Source organism: Lagopus leucura, unplaced genomic scaffold, assembly GCF_019238085.1.
Source record: "Lagopus leucura isolate 7727_CA_CO unplaced genomic scaffold, USGS_WTPT01 Super-Scaffold_73, whole genome shotgun sequence".
NCBI lineage: Eukaryota > Metazoa > Chordata > Aves > Galliformes > Phasianidae > Lagopus > Lagopus leucura.
Window position 1 is genome coordinate 75,935,714 of NW_024962252.1, and position 17,339 is coordinate 75,953,052.

The 17,339-nt window shown below is 45.9% G+C and overlaps 1 long non-coding RNA gene across 1 annotated transcript in view; it reads right to left on the reverse strand.

Moving 5' to 3' along the window:
• Positions 1-576: 576 nt before the first annotated feature.
• Positions 577-17,339, reverse strand: part of LOC122189993 — a 53,455-nt gene continuing 36,692 nt past the window's right edge. Inside the window, exon 5 of the long non-coding RNA XR_006182056.1 lies at positions 577-786. This is a non-coding gene — a long non-coding RNA (uncharacterized LOC122189993). The remainder of the gene's footprint in view (positions 787-17,339) is intronic.

Here is a 17,339-nt window from a genome sequence, read left to right on the forward strand (position 1 = left end):
CAGGCGCTGTGGAGTCTCCCTGGAGATCTCCAGAAACTGCCTGGACATGTTCCTGAGCGACCTGCTCTGGGTGTCACTGCTGGAGCTAGGGCTGGAGCAGGTGGACCCAGAGTTCCCTGCCGGCCTCAGCCACGCTGTGACTCTGAAGCAGTCCTACATGCTCACCCACAGCCTGCTCACAGCAGGAAGATAACATGATAGACGCCGTGCACTGCCTGTCCTGTCCCCTGATTCAAAGCACTGATCCACGGGGAATAGCTGTATATGTCATCTCAAGTCCCTTGAGCCATGTGAACAGCTTCCAAAAGGCATGAAGTAGCAGCGAAACTCACCAGACCCTCTTCTAATAGCAAGTGCAGGCACAGGACGGGGAAGACATAGGTTCTTAGGGCACCACCTGCCCTATTCAACTGCAACAATTGCTCTTTCAGGCACAGCAAGGTGCTCCATTTCCGTGGCCAATTCTCCCAGCACCTCCCTGACAAAACAGTCAGAAAAGCTATCAGGGACTGACCAATATGCTCCCAACACCTTTGAACTCACAGGAAGCCACCAAAACATTTCCAGAAGTGCTGGCCAGCAGGCCATCAGTAACACTAACAGGCTTTTAGGCACTGCCAGCTCATGCCAGAGATAAACTTTCCGTACCTATGTGAAAGGCTCATTTCACCCACTGCCAGGCCTTTGGGGCCACCAGAGCCTTTTGTCCAAGTTTTTTTCCTGGAAAAAAAATCTGGAGCCTTGAGGAATTCTCTTCCAGTTGTTCCCTGTTCTCAGACAGCATGCCTGTAACAAGATAAGGAAAGAGCATTTGTAAACCAGTGACTGCAGGGGAAAAAAAAAGAAAGAAAGAAAGGAAAGAAAGGAAGAAAGGAAAGAAAGGAAGAAAGAAAGAAAGGGAAAAAAAAAAAGTGTCTTCATTTAAGGGACAGGAACTCCAGTAACAAAGTATTTTTTTTAAGGTCTGCAACAAGCACAGAGTCTGAGCCAAAGCCTAATCCTTCTGCCTTTTAGGATAGTGCTGCCTTTGAAGAAGTCGGCAATAGTAGTAATTCATTTGTTACATTGTATTTGCTGTCTGAATTCTGCATTCATAACAAGGAATTATTTTTACTTATTTCACCCCATTTCATGCCAAATTGAAATCCCCCTCAGCCTTAAGACCCTAGTTGACCATACATCGTTCACATACACTGTTCTATGTGCTTCTTGTTTCCTTACTGCTGGATACAGGCAAATAGGTAACAGCGCGTTACCAGACCGCTAGCCTAGTGTCCTGCTTCTGACAGGATAGAATAAAATGCCAGATGAAAACAGAAGTGCTCTGTATCAGTATGCAATAACACACTTGTTGTTAGGTAAGAATTACTCCTGACTGCTAGCTGATAATCAAGGTGCATCTGAAAACAACTGAGAATCTCTTACCATTTTCTTGCCCTGATGAGTATCACTTAAGAAGATTTTTTTTTTCCTGTCTCTTCTTTTTTGCTTTCCTCATATAATGCCAATTTGCCCAGAGCATTGTTTGTTCCTCATTCAGGCCCTGGAGCCATTGGCTCCACCTGTAATGGTCTTTGAGATATGACCTACTGGTGGTCCGGTCATCTTAAACTTCTGGATACGAGAGCTTTCCCGTATTTGAGCTCTCTGTGTTCAAATGCTGAGACAGGCACACTGCAAGGCCCAGCTGTTTGTCTCAGGGCAGAGGAGAAGCTGCCTAAAGCAGAACAGCAGAACTTTCCATCTCATCCACAAACAGCTTGCAGTCTCTCCCTGACCTCACACCATCCCACTGAGGCACAGAACACAGCAGTGACCGCAGCCTGGTGGGTTTGATAGTAGGATGCTTAACTTGTTCCCAGGCCAGAGCTGCTAAGGACAGGCAGCAAAACCAGATGTCAGCAAAGCTTTGTCATAGCACTTGTGATGTGAAAGAACCTAATACTGTAATTCCTTGTATTAGCTCTGCTTCTGCAAACTTTGCCTAGCTATGCTTCAGCAGATATCTGCAGAGCAACTATTTATTTCTTGCTTCCTTTTTTATATAACAAAAATAGCCACAAGCACCAACTTCAGGTACACCCCAGCATTTTGGGGCTCAGTTATACATACTCTTCCAGTGTTTTTGTTTTTATTCTGTAAGCATTTATGAGTTCCAGCAGGCTCAAGAAAAGCTTGCACTCTCAAGTTCCTCCCCACCTCACTCGTCACACTAGTAAAGTACCCTGGATGTCTCTGATCCACAACCACAATGCCAAGAGCAGCTGACTGGCAGATCACAAGCTCCTCATTGACCCACGGCACCCAGCATCTCTGATTAAGGCCCAGCAACGTGCTGCTGCAATGTGCAGCTGGCAATTTAGTAGAGGTCCATAGTAAAAGCCCTTGCAAAGAGAAGAGCTGCAACATACTTCCTCTTCCCCCTTGATTTGTCCTTTCCCCAGTGACAAGGCTTGACATGTGCAGCTGGAAACAGGTCATGCTGCTGCATCACATATTGGAAAGAAAGCTTTGTGAGAAGTCTGGAGGTTGTGTTCCTCCCTGCATACATGGGTTGCAGAATATTACCAAGTAACTTATATCCAAGGATAACAAAATATTTTCCCGTGTAAGTAGTAGAACTATTCCTAATGGAGAAAATGAAGACCATGGAAGTTTACTTGAGTTTCTGAAGGTCACAGGAAAACTGTGGAACATCCATGAATAGAAGCTGTATCTTTTGGACGCCAGCTGTGTGCTCCCAGACTATCTCAGACTGTAACCTAGTCTGTCACTAGATCATGCTACTGGAGCTATGCAAAATTGAGTGGTTTTATTTCCCAGGCATTTCATGTGATCAGTTTGCTTGGGTTTTGGTTCTTGTGGGTTTCTCACTCTTGAATTTTTGATCTGAGTACTGAGTTCAAACCAAATCTCAAACCCAATGAAAGAGGCCAAGTTTCCTCTGGCCACTTGATAAAACATGACTAAGCCTTTGCACAACATTTATGACAAGCCCGCATGCCAACTCCAGCATTGCTCAAAGATCTATTCAAGTTCCTGATGGCCAGGCCAGAAACCAAAGGGAGGCAAATGGTAAGCTTCCTCTGCAGGAACGCATTGCACTGTGGTGAAGGAGAAGGTAAGAAGCTCTGTGCTGAGCCTGGATCCTGGTTCACTCCCCCAGTACATACACATTATTGCCTGGTGCTGTTAGGAGAACTGCCTTACTTTTGCTGTGCCACGTCTTTCCCCCTGCCTTGGAGATATTTCTCTCATGTCCAGACAGTACAGACCAGACACAAGCCAGGATGGGTGAAGACAATGCAGTGAGGATTAGTTCAATGCATAAATTCTCTCTGAGCTGTGTTTCCCATTGTGCCTGGAGGACAACTTAATACCCTCTGCAGCTTATCTCCTGACTGCCTACACTGACACTGTAAAGATGCAAGAACAGAAACATGTGCAAGTACAGAAGGCCCCATTAGGCCTGGCCAAGGCTCCTCTTAAGGAAAGGGATGCTGGTTTTATCCTTGGAAATCACCTGGGGATTTGCTTGGCCAGTAAATAACTTTCCAGCCTCCCTTTCCTTCACACTTCCCTGTGACCATGCTCCATTAGCACAAAGCCAGCCTGAACATCTCTATGCTAACAGCAAAACCTGCCGGGAAAAAGGCTAAAGTGCCATCTATTGGGGATCTCCACTTATTACACCGAGGGAGAGGGATGAGCTGGAAAAAAAAAAACAACAACAAAGCAACACGATCATCCATCCCTTAAATTTATACCCTAACTGGGTGATGTCCGAGACAAACACTAGAGCTACAGCCAGCTCTGGGCATGGAAAGAGCATCTGTTTGCCAAGGGCAGTGCTAAGAGAGAAGAGCAACACAGAATCAGGACGAAAGCTGAGACTAGGGCTAGATTGGAAAGAGACATGGGACCAAAGCCAGGCACAACTTGAATGGTGGCACAGAGCAGGGCCATCCACCAGCTGCCTCAGTCACAGTCCAGTGTGTGTCAGCAGAAAGCAGGCAAGCAGGAGAATCCACAAAGATTATAAGAATTGTTCTCACAACCGTACTACCAATGAAAAAGAGGCAGCTACAGCATTCAGCACAACTAAGAGCACTGAGCTCTGTCCCTGAGCTAACCACCATGGCATTTTTCCTCTTAGCATGTGAATTGCTTGGCAGTAGGCTCCTCCAGAAGGGACTCTTTGACTTTGTTTCTGACTTTGCCTTTGAGCAACGTTTTTTGCCTTAGAGAGGCCTATGGAAGTCAAGTCTCCACCTTACAAACCATAAACACCATTTAGTCTGCTGCAGGGATAAAGCTGCAGTGTACACAAGTGCTCTCTAAGCACTGTGGTCTTCAAACCATGAGCATGGGGCAAACAGTTGAGAAAGATCCCACACGCAGTCACAAAGGACTCCCTCTACCAAGGCTTACGGGCACCCAAGAGTGGAAACTGGCCACCACTATCTAACAGCTACAAATCAGATAGCAAATCTATCCCCAGACTGAGTTGGCTGTTGTCAAGCAAAAACTTTGGACATTCAGGGAGTGTCAAGAAGGACTGCTGAGACATGACTGACCTAGTAGGTCAGCTAGTAGGTATCTGGTACCTTTTACATGTCTGATGCATGCAAGGACTTAGGATGCATGCTTTTGTAGAAGCCATTTTTGTCTGGCACAAGAGGTAGGAAAAAAAGCAGACAAGAAATTGAAGAGAAAGGTGTTCAGAAATTTCTGATCTCTGCTATTAGGTACAGTAACAGTGACCATGGCAACATAGGCCACATGACTGCAGTAAGAAAAGAGAATCTTCTTACCAGGGCTGCTGGGCAGCCCCATTCCTGTTAGAATTCCCTTGGTGCCTGCTCTCATCCTGCAAATCATCAGTGCCAGCTGGAGTCAGTGTGTGATAAATATACTAAGAACCAGGAAAAACAGAATTGCAATCGCAGTTTACACTGTGCACCACTGGGTATCTGGAGCTACAAACATTTGATTTTCTGTGAACGGGCCTGGAAGGGACCTCGTAATACCTATGTGGCAGTGGAAAGCATAGGCAGCATTCACAGAGGCAGTGGTTCATCTCAGCCAGCTCAAAGCATCAGGATAGCAGGGCAGCCTGGCTCCTCAGAAATGGAAGCAAAAAGAAGAGATGACTTTTGCTTTAGATAGCTTCTAACACCTAGAGGAGAAGAATCATCATCTGACTAAAGGATCTCTGACCTTCTTTCCTCCAGATACACTCACTGCAACTCACTTTCTTTTCAAGCACTTTAATAAGTCCCCAGCTGGGATCATATAGTGGTACTGAGCCCTGTCATGCACGTAGCAAGGAGAGCAGTCAGTCTAAAGAGAAATGAAATATTCTGTGGGGTTCATCTTACCCCCACCGAGAGGGCCAACCAACTCATCAACTGCCTCAGCTTTGAAGTCTTCAGGTCAAAGGCAAGAAATATTGAGCTACAGTACTCAGAAGGGCAGCATCAGAGAGAAAGGGCTTATGTTCCTGCAGAAGCAGGAAATCTCTTAAGCAAAAGCCCTAGGAAATGAGCAAATACAGCCTCTGCAGAGGAAGGGAGAACATATTATGGTTGCTAGTTTGATGTGGGGGGGAAATTCCTTTCTGGAACTTCCTGACTGCCCAGACAGCCTCTGGGCTCATCCCAAGTGTATAAACAAGACACAGCTTTTAACATCAAAGAGGTTTCCCAGTTCCTATAGCTGGGCACGCCATTTAGATCTGCAGTTTTGCACAGCTTTAGTACTCCCAAGGAAAGTTAAAAAAAACAGCCAGGTTAGAATCAGCAGAGAAAGGAATTCCAGTAAGTATTTCCAGGAGGAACAAGTCTAATCTGCTGCATGCAGTCCATCCCAGCATGAGCAGGGTGCTTTGGTGAGGAGAGCAACAGTCCAGCTGCACCCATATGGCGTCCTGGCTGGGCTAGCTTGTGGCACAGTGCCTCATGGCAAGCCTAGCCACTCAGATTGCTGTCAGATGATCAGAAAACACCAGTCAGATGCAAGTGAAGCTTCATAGAACTGTCAGGGCTGCTTTGCAGCCTGCGTGCATCCCATCTCCAGCTGCTGCCAGGCTCTATGGGAGGTGGGGAAGACAGCTCTGTGTCCACTGAATTCATTATGTAAAGCTGTGCTGTGGAATGCAGCAGCAGTTCTCAGCGCAACAGAGAAGGCTGGGGACAGGCATACAAGTACTGCTTGTAGCCTCCGCAGCAGTGACAAGACAGCAGAATCTTCAGAGGAAGGCTCAGAAATAAAACAGCCCTTAAAATAACTATAGAAATGAAAAGTGCTTGCATGACTTGGGGTGTGTGGCCACAAACCATCCAGAAGCCAACAGAAGGGGTCCAAGCATCCAGGAAAACGGAACTTTGAGAAACAGAACAAGACAACCTGTCCTCAGAGTCTCTGCCTCAAAAGCTTTGATCACTGAACTCAGTAAGGCAGGAGAGCACTACGGACTTGTAGAAGCTTTTGCAACGAGAGTAAATCAGAAGCATGTCATCTACCCTTGGCTTTCTGAACTCTGTGACTGCACGCTGCATATTCCCCAGGCTTCCCTAGAAGCTAAGGCCAAACACTGAAACTTTTATCAGCCTGTAAAACTAAGGACAGCTTTTGGCACTCTGTCCACAGAAATCCCAGTTAGAACAGTTCTCTAGGCAGCATGGTTGTATAAACAAGGATGAACATGGCCTTGGGAGGGAGGAAACGAGACTGGGATCAAAAGCTCTGCATACAAGCACGCTAGCACTAAAAATGGTAGGAAAAGGAGAGCAAAGACTACGGGACAGAAAAGGGCTCGAAGTGGGACATAATGGAAATTTTACTGCAAGTTCCTCCCCTAAGTCTCCCTGTTCCTAAGCTACAAACTTCCAGCTAAAGGCACAGTCACGACAGAAGCAGGAGCTGGCTGCTCAATAGCTACTCCTGTCCTACAAACCTCATCTGCGGAGAGACAAGCTAGAAAAAAACTTATTAAAAGCCGCAAGTACTTATTTTGCCTGTATTACATACTAACCGGCCCTAGAGGGCACACGAGACCACGTATTTGCCTCTAAACCAGCTCACACTTGAAATAGAGCCCCTTTAGGAAGTGAAAGACACCTGAGCCAGGGCCTTAGTTGCTTTTGGGGTTTTCCCAGGTCTTCCTCTGTGTTCACGAGGGTTAAGAGCAGGAACTGGAATTACCACAGAGCAGTAAAGCCTTGTGTTGATGTGCACATATACAAGCATCCAGCAGGAAGCTGTGCTTCGTTAGCCAAAGGTCTGGTTGCCTCCCACACAACCAGCCAGGGAAACAGTCCCAGGCTCCACATGCTCCCTCCTCAGTGCTTAAGCCCAAGGACAGTGCAAGAGCCAGAGGAGCAGCCCTGCCCCCAAATCCCACTCTAGCATGAGCTCTCATCATTCAGGTGTGTGAGAGAGGCACTATAGCCACATACTTTTCACACTCTGCCACCACATTCCTGGCCCTCTAGGAGAAAAATAAGTATCACCTACACATCCTGATTGCATACAGATGAGGCAATGCAGAAACAAATTCCCTCCATTGTAGCTTCTACACGGTGGTTAGCATTCCAGAGGGAATTAACGAGTAATTTTATGAAGCTTGTTTTTGAAAAACTATTTTTTTGGCTGTATTCTGGCTCCCTTCTGGATGGGTAATGAGCCGAGATGCATAACACTGGATCCCCCAAATCAGCCTGTTGGCACACCATGAAGAAGCATGGATAGCAGGTGCACAGTATTCAGCCTCTGGGAGACCCATGTAGGTATGCAGCAAATCACAAAAAAATGAGACAGACAGATTCAGTCCAAAGGATCAGATGTTAACCTCAGCCACTTCCCAGCTCTTCACCTTACTCCCAAAGGCATTCTGAAGATGCAGCTAAATTTGCACCCTATATGGCAGATACTCCGTAGGCTTGCAGATAAACAGGCTTTCAATATAATTCTGCTCAGTTCCTTGCTTCGGTCACAGCAAATCATCACCTAGTATCAGACCCATCCCAATACATGTTCATATGTTGGGCTGGCTGTGGTTGGGATGGACAGGTACTATATGTTTATGTACTGCAGAGCAGCAATCCCACCAGCCTCACGCAGATAACAATAATGTCAATGTTCATCACTGTGCCCTGGCCATGTACTTAAATGCTAATGTGGTGGCTATACTGATGAAAACAGTGTTCAAGTTATTGTAAGAGTCAGGATAAGAGGTTAACATCCAAAAAGAGTTACGAGAAAAGAGCTATGATTCGACCAGACAGATGGGTCAGGAAAAGTATGCAACTTGGAGCACTGTAACAAGCATCCTTAGCAAAGACATTATGTTCTTCCATACTAACATAGGTTTTCTGCTATCTGTCCTAAGCCTTTCTGTGTCATTCTTCAGGAAACACAGAAACACTAAAATCTCAAGTCTGTTCATATAGTGAAAACTCAATAGCACAACTCCCAAGAGAAATTATACCACACGGATCAGTATAGATTAGTACAACTGAATACACTTGCAGCACTGTTCCTTCACAAAATCTAGCTAGTCCCTCTGATTTCGTGTAGCAAAATTAGCATTAGCATTATTATATCCAGAGTTTACCTGAATGCAAAGGAAGCTGTTTTCTACAGTGCCTGATGAAGATTAGCCACCCTTTGAAAAACTGCTGTATCATATGTTTTTATTTTTTCCTTGTGTGTTGGGTACCTTTGTTCCTAAAAATATATATTAAAAAAAAAGAAGTTAATTAAACAGAGCTCACTGTTAGATACCACTGTCACGATGGCAGCGATAATATCAGTTTTTAATTACAACCAACTTCACCTTCCACAGAGTGGCTGCTATTCAGGAAAGAAAAAAAATAACCAACAAAAACACAGTTAAAGACTATTATCTCCAGAAGAACTGGACTTTCAGCTAAGATGATAGAAGATTTAAAAGAATTAATGCCCATGTCCACTAAACAAAGCAAAAAAAAAGACAACACCCACAATGTCCCATAAGCTTGATCTTGGGAGAAATCAAGCATCTAAGTCCAGGCACGCAACTCTTAAAACCCTGCCTAATCCCTTGGGCTCCTAGACTACGTCTGTACCGCTAATTTAAACATGCCCAGGACTGTTCTCTGGCAATGAGGTCCCTGGCACAAGATGGCTTGCACCCATAACATTAAACTCTTTTATCCTTCGAGCAAGGCATTTGGATCCAAAGTGGTTATTGGGAACGGCCCCTGGCCCACGCTAACTCCCTGAGCCTTGTCTGAGAATTGTTTTGAAGAGTGTAAACTGGCACAGGCCAAAACTGTGGCAAGAATAAATCCATAGGAATCAGCTTATAACTTCATACACGATTGAGATGTAGTGCCCCAGAACATTTGCTAGTACAGGTGTAGCCCCCAAATCCCTGTCAAATGCACATACAGTATGTATATATACACTTATATATTATCTATATATACTTCTGTGTAATTTTGTGCACTTAAACTGTATACTTATAAGTACCAAGTTTTGTCTACGTAGGAAGGATTTCTTGGCAAGAGCATGTCAGAGAGGCGTTCACATTGCTGGCTGACGAGCAATCTCAACTTCCCAGTGTCTTCACTCCTCTCTTCCACATTAACCTTGAGTTTCTATCTTTCCAGACACTACAATTTTGTTCTGCATAACCGGAAACGTGGGGGGAATTTTCACACTCATTTTCACAACTGGAGCATGCACTCCTCCATGCTTAGAGGTGTTTGCTTGGAGAGCGCTTCCACTTCTGAGATTTGCTGCAGATTTCTGCAGCACAGTTTTACAAGCACGCCGTGCAAGGGCAAGCAGATCCCAGGAGCAGTGAGGAGCCTAGAGCTCTTCTGGGAGCAAGCGCCTCAGGAGTGGCGAGTGCCTGAGCCTAAAGCCAGAGCAATGCACTCCGTGACTGACCAAGCTGAGTCAGAAGGAAATGAGCTACTCCACGGTAGCGCAGCAGGAACTGCTGCAAGGACTTGGTCACACGCGGACACAGGCGGGCAGGGCAGCCTGTAACTGAAAGCACGTATAAATGTGCTCCGCAGCCGGGGTTTGGCAAGCCCGTGCCTTGGCACGGCACCGGCACGGCGTGGGGAGCCACGGAACCTCCGCTGCAGGTCGGTGTGGGCTGCCTTGCTCAGCCCCGAGCTCCAGGCATATCTCCTCCCGTCACAAAATCCCTCACGGCGCCTCTGGCCGTCGGCCGCCCCCCGCCCTCCCCTGGGCGGCGTTTTTCACTTTCCCGCCAGGGGGCAGCAGCGGCGCGCAACAACGGCCGCCGGGACCCGAGCAACGGCTCCAACGGCCGCCGGGGCGCGGCGTCCCGCCACGGCTGCTGCCCGCCTCTTTTGGAGCCTGCAGCTGCCCGGGGAAAGCTGGGTCCCCATCCCGGCGGTGGGAAGAGGGCATCTCTAGGTTCTCTGTCACGACAGTAGGGCGGTGGCACTGAGCTGCCTTCCCACCACAAAGCACACAGACCCGAGGTGCAGGTACATTCTGTTACAGACTTCCTTTGCTGTGGTGCAACCCCTTCTTGTAAAAGTTGAGACATCGAGGCCGCTTGCAAGACTGCGTATGTGAGCGCCTGCCAAGATTTTCCCAGAGTCAGGGCTGCCGAGTTCCTTCCCCTTCCTCCACCCACCGAATCCTGCTGGGTTACTGGAAACGCTACAGTTTCCATCCACCACTGTCTTCAGGCCACCTATGGCAGAAAGGGATTTTTCCAGGAAAGACACATTAGAACTATTGCTCAGTACAGAATCAGCCCCAGCTTTTGTTTTCCTACTAAAACTGTTTCATTTCCCTTACTGAAAAGGGCCTTCAGAGAGTCCCTATGCTGTCACTTGACAGCATAAACTACCAGAGAGGAAAAAAAAGTCAGCTGAATCAGTGTTCTTCAAACTCCTGGAAGCAGCCTGGTCTGTGTAAAACTCACATGTAACCAAGCCGTCACTTCCGTGGTGACCAACAAGCCTGCAGAGTGTCTCCTCCTCCTTCCAAGCCCTAGGAAACTCGAGAGGAGAAGACAGACGAGTGCGGTGTTCTCTAAAACAAGGAACAAGACCATAAGAATCAAAAAATAAAAATAAAAAAATCTGGATTACAAAGCGAGCTTTTGTTTTCCAAATCCTTGGTCACCTCTCTTCATCTCTGAGCCTCATTATTTTCAGTAGGGCAGCACCTGACCCACCTGCTCAGGGGTTGGAACATCCTGGTGAAGGTCACTGTGTTGGCAAGCATTTTAATTACATCTGTTTAAAATGACAATCGGATCTTTTTATGATAATAACCTCAAGTAAAATCAGAATGCCAATTAACTAGAGGTGGAGAACACACCATTAACTAAGGCAATGAAGGTGTAAGTCAGGGCTGAGAGGTTCTTGCTCTCTTTCTCAATGCTGGTTTATGCTGTAGTTTTGCAAAAGCTACTTAGCTTCTAACTGCCTTGGCTCCTCCAAAGGCTCCTCCTGCAAAATGGAGGAAAATGCCTTTTGCACAGCAACAATGCAAGATTTATTTAAATAAATAGCACTAGCAAGGTTCTTGGAAATAGTCAGATAAAACATGTCACTTATGAACAGAGTACAAAATAAATACGGCCGATAGCTTTATCGTAAGGGAAATAGCAAATACTTTTGTCTTTATGATGCTGAGAAATATGTAGAATGAACTGATCCTTTTTACATTATGCCCCGAATTTACTTGCTGAACATTCCCACAAGATGTTTCATTTGCTAGTGGGTAAGACTCAGAAGAACTAATGCATTATTTTCTTAGCACATTAGACATAACACTGTAGAGAGTGAAACACGAACAGAGAAACATCCAGAGGCTTTCTTGTACCATCAAAGATGTAGGAAAGGAGCAGGGAAAGGTGGCAAACCATAGTTTGCCCAACTGAATGACCAAAAGAGGAGAATCATCAAAAGCAGCCAGCGGCATCTGAAATGAAAGCACAATTGAGTGGGAAGAAAACAATGTGCAACACAGAAATAAAGCCCCTGGTCCCTTTAGGCACATTAACATTAAGGGCAAGGGACAGATAAACTGACAATTATCCTGATGCTCTTCCCTGGGGAGCAAGGCATTAGGTACACTATGCATATCATAAAATGGTTTTAAGCACTCCTATGCCTGCCAACACTCTTTGCTACTTGCTTCTCAGGCAACTAGAGTCTTCCTCCCAGGATGGCTTTCCCCAGCAACCTTACCTGAAACTTTAAGACAAGCTCATCTTTATTCTGTCAACAACAGTGGTAAAAGACTGCATCCACAGCCATCATTGCCCACTCCAGCAGATCTATGAAGGTACAAGATTTGCTAGAGCAACTTGTTAAAGACTTCCTGGATTGGGCCCTTCTGAAAGCACAAGTCATAAGGCTTTTATCATATCTCAGGTGTTCGTTTCACTGCAAATTCCAGCAACCCAACCCCCTGACACATGATTATCATTAAGTGATGCTGGCCAGCTGTGCTCTATCTTCACATCCATAAAAGCACATAGTAAGCCAGGTCTGCACAGTACTATAGCATGGTACAGGCTGGAAAGGCAGGTAGGAAATTCTCTGCCTTTATGCACATAGAAATACCTTGACATGCTTTGTAATGGCTTCTACATTAAGTTCTTGATCCACAATTTAGGGCCCTCTGCATTCCAGTAGTGCATTGCATCAGCTAGACTCAAAGCCTCTTATCCCCATCTAAGACAGTTTTACAAAAAAAAGAAAAAAAAAATCATCTTCAAAGGCCCACTAAATATGTTCCCTAGTTTTGACATTCTTTGATCCTTTGCACACTGCTGGGACCTCAGGATTCTTCCTTTTGTTTGAAAGAGACCTTTGGTTTCCTTAAGAGTTGCACCCGCAGTATAAGAGCAGGCCTGTAGTTGCCTTTCCCTCCAGTATATTCACATGATATGGAGAACTGGACTGGTGGGAACTTTTGGATGCTACGCACTGATGAATGGGAGAAGTACAGCAACCCACAAAACATAAGAAAGCTGATAGCACTGTAGGCTTATTGTTATCTCCAGGTAGTTAGGGTGTGATCCACTCCCTTCCAGCTTTAAGAACTTCCAGCCAATCTGCTTGCTGTTTTTCAGCAAGATGCATAAGGCAGAAAGAGCACAGCCTGATCCCCACCACAGGCTTGGCTTGCCAGGTTGATGGCGGAGTGCTTTAGGTGTAAAATGATGAGAAGGGCATTAGCATCAGAGCTGTCATTCCTTCCAGCTCAAAGATTTGCCAGGGAAAGCTGGTCTCTTGTTTTCTTAGATCAGAGAAGCTTCGTTTGACTCCAGAGAGATTAAAGGTGCTGAACTGGGAGGGAGGAGAGTATCAGATCCTGTCATTAATAAAGGACTGGTTGTCAGTCTGAGGAAGGAGTCTACTCCATTATTAAGATATCTATCTCTATTCCTTCTGGGAAGCTTTGACCTGGAGGAAGGGTCTGAGGGTTCAGTGTAGTTCTTGAGGTAGGTCATTAAGCAGGAGACTGGTAGCAGAAGCAAGTTCTTCGATACCTTTTTCCTCCTTCTGTCTCTATAGATTTCTTGTATCAAGACAGAAGTCTTATCCATGTACAAACATTACCATTGTCAAGTGTTGGGAAAATTATGACTTCAAGAATCGTTATGAAAAGCCTGCAGTTGCTGAATTCTGACTGCATCTCCATGCAGTGTGACAACATTCAAGCCACAGTTTGCTCTCTGCGTGTCCTTCCATCACTACAATAAAAAGTGAGTAGCCCAGCAGTCAATGCTTGTAACTCAGAGCAACTGGAATTGCACGGGGCTTACTTCCAAGTCTGCCAATGTGCAACTCTGGGAAAGACACCAAATTCTCCCTGTGTCCCCAACCCCTTTCCCCGTCCCCCCCCCCCCCCCCAGTGAAACAAAACACCCATCAAGCAGCAGGCTGGCGTGTCTGAAAGAATTAATAGCTACAAAACAATTTGTGTTCCACACAAGTCTGTCAAAGCCATTATTAAGAATCTGACATGGGTTATCACCTGCTCCTTCAGAAGCAACGGCCAAAAAGAGGCTACATTAGGACCTGCAGAATGACCCGGCCTCTGGGAAAGATTTGACATCACGCAAATATCTAACAGTAACATTTATCCATCAGGCCCGACATAAACTAGACTTGAACCAGGCAGTCTGCAGTTTTGTAGTCAGTTGGAGCCTACAAAGATTTAAGCGTTCAAATAATGTCAGCTGCCTGAAGTCTAAATAGTTTGAAGAGCAAGGCCTCAGGATAAATGTGCCTAAATTTACGCCATTGAGAATGCCAGCCCTGATGTCTCACCTGATACCTGTGGAGAAGCAACTGCCAATTGAGAACTCACTTGATTAATGAACGCAACACGGAATCTTGCTTCTTAACTGGGAGGTAACTGTTAATCTTATGGGTGTGCTACTAACTATCCATCCAAAGGGGATGTTTGTTTTGCTATTTCCCTCCTCCTTAACGGCAGCTTTTCCCCACTCTGCACAACCAGTCACTCTGCAGTTCACGGCTATAAATATTTTTGCTTGATAGCTGTAGTATTTCAGCATCTTCCACCTTAAGCTTCACCTCATCCATTACCCATAGCTCCTTTGTAACAGAGGTTTTGAGTGATCTCCTCCAGTTAAGCTACATAAGTTGATCCATACCAGGTACCTGAGGGAGCACTATCAAAAGAGAGCAAGCTCCTGCCTTGGGCAACTCAGAGAGGACGCAAGTTGTTTGCCTGAACCACCAGAGATGGCAGAGATGTCCATTTCAGACTGAAGAAGATGGATTAGACTGGAAAACAGTAAGAGATGCACAGAAAAGGAAAAGGATAGGAGGGTAGTGGTAAGAGGGGATGCAGAAGCACATGGTAGGAGAAAGGTGAAGCAACACAGCAATGGGGAAGAGGTGGATACTGAGGGAGAAATAGGGATGAAATAATGGAGTGGGGTCCCTGACAGCTGGCATGGCTTAAGAGAGACAAAGCTGAGGAGAAGGCGTATGTGGAAGAGGGGAGATTGCATAGAAGATGAACACAGTTGTGGGTATGGATGGAAAATCTAGTTGCAGATACACATAGGTCCCTACCTGCTAAGTCCTAGCTATGGAAAAAGTTTTGGAGTTGCTATATAGTTAACTTAGCAAGAGCCAAAAAATTCCATCTGTTTTTGTTTTTTTATACGGAGGCTCGAATAATGCCTAACGATGTCTAACATGATGTCTAACATGATGTCTGTGAGAACAGAGGATGAAATGCTGGGATCTGGAGATTCTTCTCAAGTACAAAGCTTGGGAAGTGTGCGGGTAGTTACTAAGTAAATAGCAGAAGGTAGCATTATGATTTATGGGGAAAGAGGACTAGGAAGAGCGTGCAAGGCATGTGAATGGAGTGAAAAAAACCACTGCTGGTACCATTGTTCCTAGCTTCTTGGGCAACCATGCCTACAAGTGCCCTACACGAAGATGGCTTTACTGCAGGCTTTACAGCTAATGTTTTAATTTCTGACATGTCACTAATGGAGAAAGATTTAACATGCATTTATTCAACTTCACCAAAAATACTCTGGCAGTTGAGGGGGATGGAGAATAAGGATGATCAGTGAGGGAGGCATGGAGAGGACCTGTGCTTCTGTAAGGACTCAGATGCAATGCCTACAAATGGGGGTTGGAAAAGCTCTCTCCCAGTAACCTCTGCTATGAAAACCTGCTGTCAAGTGTCATGCCAGGTTAGGGAGAATGGGCAGAAGATGAAAGATCCTTCTCCTAAGAGCAGCCTATTGAAGTGGAGGTAACTGCACTGCAACAGCAGTTCTCATTAGAAATAAATACTGGTAATGAAGGAAAGGTATAATCCAATTTCATTCCAGATGAGTATGTTCTGTCTGGTAAGTCCCTTCACTGCTGTTAACACTTGCTGCGTTAGCAGTGAGTGGTAATCTGTCAGGTCTTGATCTGTTTCACAAAATCTGCAAGAAGTATGTGGCAGTAGGTCAGTTGAGATACAGATGGCTACATCACTCACTTTCTCCTGGTATAAAGCTTGGTTTCTGGTTCCTGTCCTGTGCTCATTCCTTGCCTCTGCATGGGAAGGCTTAGCCCTACAAGAGAGGTGGCAGAGGGCCTTCTGTCTTCATGCCACAGAGTTGGATCCAGCTTGATGCAGGTGAGCGGGCACATACTGCACAGGCCATATAGACATGCAGCTACTTCTGCCTGGTCTGGCCTACATAGCACTTACATGCTGGGCAGGGTACGTGTCACTCTGCCCTCCCTTGGTAAGCCATCCCCTGTCCTTCCTGATGTAGTGGAAAGAGAATTAAATCCTTCCTGGGCCAGGAGCAACCGTGATGTCTTGAATCCTCCAGTCACTGGACTTTTGGTCAGTGAATAACAAAGATCTCAACAACAAAAGGAAGTTTGTTTGTCCACATTAGGCAGCTCTATCCCTATGCTTGCTTATGAGCTATAGACTCACATAAAATGCTAAGATTCAAGCCTCCATGAGCACTAAGGGAGCTTGGATCCAGATCAGACAGTGCTTGGATGATTTGGTGATTGGCACCTCAGAAATTACTTAGATAGACAAAGCAGAGCAGAAATAGATGGGTCTTTGCAGCTTTGGCTCTTCTCTGCTAGTTATAATTATTTGAGATGATGTTTCACATCACATTCAAACTTCTGTGCAAATAGCAGCAGCAGAGAACAAGAGATCTTAGCCACCTAGGAGAGGATTATGTGGATATGACAATGTTCAAACCCACTGGGTTCTGCCATGCTGCATTATTTAAGCCCAGTAACCAAATTTAGTAACCAGCCCCTGAGGCACTGAGAGAAAATCACAGCTTCCAGAGCTCCCTTCCCTCACAGTCCTCTCGGCTTCCTCTCTTAAAGGAGCCACCAGCTTTTCTCTCCCTGTCTCGGCCCCACAAGCCAGGCCTGATTTCCCACTTCTGGGAACAGTGGAGCCGTGAGAATCCAATATGGAGGCATCCTCACGGGAAGCCAGAGCCATCCCATCCTCAGGCCTACAGGATGCTGGGCACGAAGGCTACATCTATACAATGAAGCATGTGCACAGGTGCAGGCAAGACTGCCCTGCAAACAGCATGCTTCCTGTCTGAGCTACGGCCATAGTTCTGCTCAGGTTGTTAATGTTGCCCTCTGCCCAGATCATGAGAAAGCTCTCACTGCCTGGAAGCTTTGCAGCTCCAGCTAAACCTGTGTCTGAATGTACCTGCTGGTGGAGTGTGTGGAAAACAGCAATTCTGGACATATGGACAGGCTCAGGCTTGTGCTTGGGTGAGGTTGCGTCTTGTCTTC